The following is a 6,000-nucleotide window of genomic DNA, read 5'->3' on the forward strand; positions in this document are numbered from 1 at the left end:
AGACTTCTTGTTACTGTTTTTGGCATATCGAATATGCCACGGGTAGCTTGCCAGGCTCTGCCGTGCGGGCGGGATACTCTCGGTAGCTTGCCGGACTCTCCAAGAGGGTGGAGGAATCAGACCTGGGTCAGCCACATGCAAGGCAAATGCCCTACCCGCTGTGATATCTCTCCAGCCCAAGCAAAAACAAAGTCATATAATTTACAAGCAGGGTGAAAATCATAAAGAGAGCTGGAGAGATAGCTCTTCAATGGTCTCTTCTGCACGTGCATTGCAGTGACTCTCAGGCTAGCCCTGAAATGATCACTCTGAACCATAATTTTGCCCAGAAAGAAGCTGAAGCTGAAGCTGATGGCATTAAAGGGAATTCACCTTCCTCCCCTGCCTGGCTTCCTCTGAACCGTGTTCCCTGCGCACATCTCTGCTCACACAGTCCCCAGCCTTCTCTGCGACTCGCAAACAAAAGCCCTAGATCGTGGTGTGTATGGGCCTCCGAACCGTATCATGGACCCTGCCCCTCACCCCACCGAGATGGCTCCTTGGCATCTGATCTGGGTTCAAGATCAGGTTCTGTCTCTTATCCCACAACATGTCCAGGGTAGCAAGATTCCCAACCTCACTGGGTCTCGGTATCTGTACCCAGACCCCTGGGATCTTCCTGTCCCCTCTGACTTCACAGGTGCAAAGGCCTTGGACACCCACAGCCCCCCCTCAGCCCCGCTGCCTGCAGAAATGTGCACCTCTTGAAGTCCCTGCATGGCCTCAGTTTGGGAATCAGTCCCCAGAAAGTCAGTCTGTGCATAAATGTGTGATGTAACTTCACAAATTAAGTGTGTAATGCTTTTAGGGAGACGGTGCGCTTTCCTCCTAGCTCCGACCACTGGGACCAGCTAATCTGTGGGCACATCTGCTGTTGGTGTGGGGAATACTCGCTCGGAGATATTCTTAGAGCCTGTCCTGGGGGCTAAAGGTAAGAAGCTGCCTCCTGGGACGAGGTGAGGCCTGCGGCGTAGGTCAGAGAACAGGAGCAGAGGCTAGGCTAGAGGCTAGATTAGCCATCAGGGAAGACTTTAGAAGAATCAGGACCATGGGAAGAAGAGGTCAGCCCCACCCAAGCACACACACACACACACAGGTTTAAGACTATTACTGATGACATGCTGCCTGGTCCAGGAAAGCACCTGAATTCCCTTGTCCTTTATCATCTTACTTGAAAGGAGACTGAGGTGGCTCTGGCTGGTAGCACTTTCAGGGACAAGGACCCTGCTGGACATCACACTGTGACATGTGCCAGAGGGAGAGGGGGAGGGGGACACAAAGAAAAGAGTGTAGGGTCTGGGGTGTGACTCAGCAGTGGAGTACTTGCTCGCATGTGTGAGGCCCTGAGTTCCATGCCCAGCACAAGAAAGGAAAGAAAGGAAGAAAGAGAGAGATAAAGAAAAAGGGAGAAAGAAAAAGAGACAGAAAGAAAGAAAGAAAGAAAGAAAGAAAGAAAGAAAGAAAGAAAGAAAGAAAGAAAGAAAGAAAGAAAGAAAGAAAGAAAGAAAGAAAGAAAGAAAGAAAGAAAGAAAGAAAGAAAAGGGGAAGGGAGAAGAGAAAAAAGGAAGGAAGGAAGGAAGGAAGGAAGGAAGGAAGGAAGGAAGGAAGGAAGGTAGGAAGGAAGGAAGGAAGGAAAGAAGGAAGGGAGGGAGGAAAGAAGGAAGGAAAGGAAGAAAGATAAAAGGGAAGGGAGGGAAGAAAAAAGAAAGGAAGAAAAGAAGGAGGGAAGGAGGGAAAGAAGGAAAGGAAGAAAGAAAGATAGATAAAAGGGAAGGGAGGGAAAAAAGAAAGGAAGAAAAGAAGGAGGGAAGGAGGGAAGGAAGGAAAGAAGGAAGGAAGGAAGGAAGGAAGGAAGGAAGGAAGGAAGGAAGGAAGGAAGGAAGGAAGGAAGGAAAGAAGGAAGGGAGGGAGGAAAGAAGGAAGGAAGGAAAGGAAGAAAGATAAAAGGGAAGGGAGGGAAGAAAAAAGAAAGGAAGAAAAGAAGGAGGGAAGGAGGGAAAGAAGGAAAGGAAGAAAGAAAGATAGATAAAAGGGAAGGGAGGGAAAAAAGAAAGGAAGAAAAGAAGGAGGGAAGGAGGGAAGGAAGGAAAGAAGGAAGGAAGGAAGGAAGGAAGGAAGGAAGGAAGGAAGGAAGGAAGGAAGGAAGGAAGGAAGGAAGGAAGGAAGGAAGGAAGGGAAGAAGGGAGGGATAGAGAGGGAGGAGGGAGGGAGGGAGGGAGGGAGGGAGGGATAGAGAGGGAGGAGGGAGGGAGGGAGGGAGGGAGGGAGGGAGGGAGGGAGGGAGGGAGGGATACAGAAGAAAGGGGAAAGGGGGAGAGGAAATGAGAAAGAAGTAGGGGGAAGGACAGGGCAAGGCAGAGCAGTTAAGGAGCTTGCCTTACATGTGGCCAGCCTGGGTTCAACCCATGTGATCCCTGCGCATCACCAGGAATAATCCCTGCGCACTGAGCCCTGGGCACAGCTGGGTGTGTCCCAAATCTCACCACACCCCCAATTTGTTTATTTAAAAAACAAAAAAAGAGGAGGTGTAATACCCACCCCTGCCCACAGAACCTAAGCCTCTTACAATCTTGTCCTGGCCTCATTTTTCTTAGCATAAAAGTTCAAATTCTATCAAGATCCACACAAAATTGTGGGACCCAGTGCTGGTGCGTTTTTTTTTTGGAGGGGGAAATATTTCACACAGTAATTTATTAGGAGCCTTTGTTATCCTTGAAACAAAATCCAGAGGTTATGTCATTTAGCTACACACCAGATGCTCTCATCAATGCAACATCCCAACTTTCATATGAGGGCGAAAAAGCAAATGAATCTGCAGGAAAACAACACCCGTGTCCATAAGTAAATTCTCGGGAATGACTTTACCAAGCCACGCAAGGCCATGTGCTTATGTGTAAATGCGTAATGAATGCCACGGCTGCAAACACAGACTGACAACAGCCGTGTTGTTTTGGAGACTCAAATACCAAGAGTCACGTTGCCAGGGGTGACATGATTTTCCCAACATGGTGAACACCGCTTGGTAACATTCCAAACAAAACACACTGCGACTTCCCTTAATTTATACAGTACAGTAGTTCCGATCCTAAACAATCCCGTGCATAATTGAAACCATGCTAAAATTACCTTCTGTGTATATAAATAACAGAGTTAAGTTCAGGCTCAGATCATTCGAAATGGACTTTCTACCACATGAATATCTGCCAGACATTCAAAGTCCCGCCGGCCCAGGAGACGCCCGTGATTTGGGACTGTGCCATGCATGATTTGAAGTCTTCCCTCCTTACTGCATGCTCCCTGAATTTATGCCCCTGTCCATCGCCTTAAAAATATCCCAAGTGAACATAAGGCCCCTGGGGAACCAGAGCTCTAGCCCTTGCCCGCCTCTTCCACACTGGTCTGAACGACTTAGACCTGGTGCCCCATATTCCCGGACAGATAAGCTTGCCTGACTCCTGCAGCTCACCCCAGGGCCTTGGCACGGGTTGTTCACTGCACCAGGAGTGTTCTTCCCCATCTCTTCACAGGTGGCCCTCATGTCCGTGTCTCTGCTCACAGAGCATCTCCCTGATGGCAGTATCCCAGACCAACCCATCTATAGCAACAGGCCTCTTGCCACCCCTTATTGCTAGCCCAGGCATAGTTCTGGTCTGGTCCCTCGGGGATGTAGTATCGCCATAAGCATCCTTTTCTAGGTTGTTCTCCCCAACATGGGGAGGCTTAACAAACACTTGCATTAAAAGCCGGAGCGTGACCTGTGCGGGTCACGTGGTCTCCGCAGCCTTCCACACCATGGAAACGCCAGGCGTGGCTGGCATCCAGTCAACTTTATTGACAGAAACACAAGAGGGGGCAGAGGGCTGGACCGCACCTGCAGGCAGCAGCAGTTGTCAATCCTGTACCAGACGAGAAGCTTCATCTTCCTGGGCTTCTTTTGAATTCCTGATTCTGGCCCAGGCACTGGATGCGTCAAACGTTGGAAGAAATAGGCTGGTTGCCCAGCTAGAATGAGGAATAATCCAAAGAACCAGAAAGATCTACCTCTTCTGATGACACCCCCTACTTGTGGGTGGCACACCCAGCTCTGTGGGAGAAAGCAGGGAGAGCTTCCTGAAGGAAGCGGTCTGAGAGGGCAGCTCACGAAAGGGGGAGCTGAGGGTCACTGGTGTCATGGCTCACTCCTTCATCTCAGTTTGATGTGTTGATTTGGTTTTGGTTTTGGTTTTTTGAAGGCGGAACACACCAGAATGACTAAGCAATGCCCTGGGCCCCCTAGAAGAAGGAGCCACTTGTCTTGTTATCACACTGGTATCCCCTGCACAGTGGAACCTGGTCTCATTAGAGCACTCTGAGGAGCCGGAGTTGTTTCCGTCAACCATCCAACTCCCCCCAGCCAGGCCATGATATCAGGGTTCATCTGCCTAGGTACACACACACACACACACACACACACACACACACAGTGCCCCCTCCCACCCCTGCCCTATTCCAGAGCCACAGTCCCCGCCCTGCCATACCCTAACCATAGTCTGTCCCCCACTTCCCCTTCCCAGGCAGACACCCCACCATCTGCACCCCAGGAAAGAGGCTGAGATAGGTGAGGTCACTCAGGCAGAGGGTGAGGCAGGGCAGAGTGGGGCAGTGCTGGGCACTGGCCTCCGAGCCCACGGAGGGACACGGCAGCGACACGATGGCTCGGCTCTTGTCAGGGGCTGTTTGAGATTCTCTGGGGCCAGACCCAAGATTATCAAGATTATCCTCCTGCCTACTTGGCTTTTCTTGCCCCCAAAGCTCAAGGTCTGGCATCTCCCACATGCCTCACAACAGGCAACACCTGGTGGCACTCAGGGAGCACTCCTGGCGGGATTGGGGGGCCATATGGGATGCTGAGGATGGAACCCTGGTCAGCTGCATGCAAGGCAAATGCACTACCTGCTGGACTATTGCTCTAGCTTCCTCTTCTTCTTTAGCTTCTCAGAAACTAAGAAGGTCCCTGCCCCAGGACCTTTTTTTAAGTGTTACAATAGAACAAGAAATAAATTATGCCCAGGAAAAACTACGGTATCCCCAAACTAGGTGATCTTAAAGATTCAGCTCAAATCCGCAAGTTTATAGATGAGTCGACTGACGTCTCCAGTGGTAAATGACTGACTAACGCGTATAGCCGTTGAGCAAGAGCAGCCAGCACTCTAAACCAAGCCTCCCCTATTCCATATAACAGACACATTTAAAAACAAGCGTTAAGTTGCAACCATCTTATCACTAAGATGTTTCACACCTTGAGATTTCGACATTGCGAAACGACTCCGTTCTCTATCAATCTCACTTGGCATTCACTGATGCAAGACAGATTCTGCCCCAGGAATTTTGATCTAGTTCTGAAACTCTGTGGATGAAATCACCGTAGATCAACTCAAGTCCTTCCGGACTGGGCCTGAACTGAGGATCCTCTTGGAGTGTGTGTGTGTGTGTGTGTATGTGTGCGTGTGTGTGTGTTCTACAGCATTCCCATCTGCCCCCTGCCTCCAATGCTGAGCACCCATTTTGTTAACACTGAGTTGTTTTAAGCTGTAAACACCCACTTCATTATTAGCGGCTATAAAGACTACCTCACCCATCCGTTAATGAGGAGTAAAAATAGATCCAACCCATTCCTCCACATGGTAAGAAACAAACAGGAAACAACCCCTCTGCCTTCTTGCCTTGATCTGGGCTGTGGGGTCGCGTTGATTCAGGGGGCACTGTCGGACACCCCGTATTCTTCTGCTGAGATGCCGTCGGAGCCCACGCAGAATCGCAGAGTGTTTCTCTCTGAAACGTGAGCTCGGAGCACCAGCCCTTCCACTGCCTATTCACTTCCGTTGTAGCTTTGGGGTCATGCATGGCCTGAGGAAGGAGACAGAGATTGAGAGAAGCCAGAGTCCCGGTGAATGTGCCCCTGTGTGCCTTTGGGGGGGGCAC

The sequence above is a fragment of the Sorex araneus genome, chromosome 11 (genome assembly GCF_027595985.1).
Source record: "Sorex araneus isolate mSorAra2 chromosome 11, mSorAra2.pri, whole genome shotgun sequence".
In the NCBI taxonomy this organism is placed as follows: domain Eukaryota; kingdom Metazoa; phylum Chordata; class Mammalia; order Eulipotyphla; family Soricidae; genus Sorex; species Sorex araneus.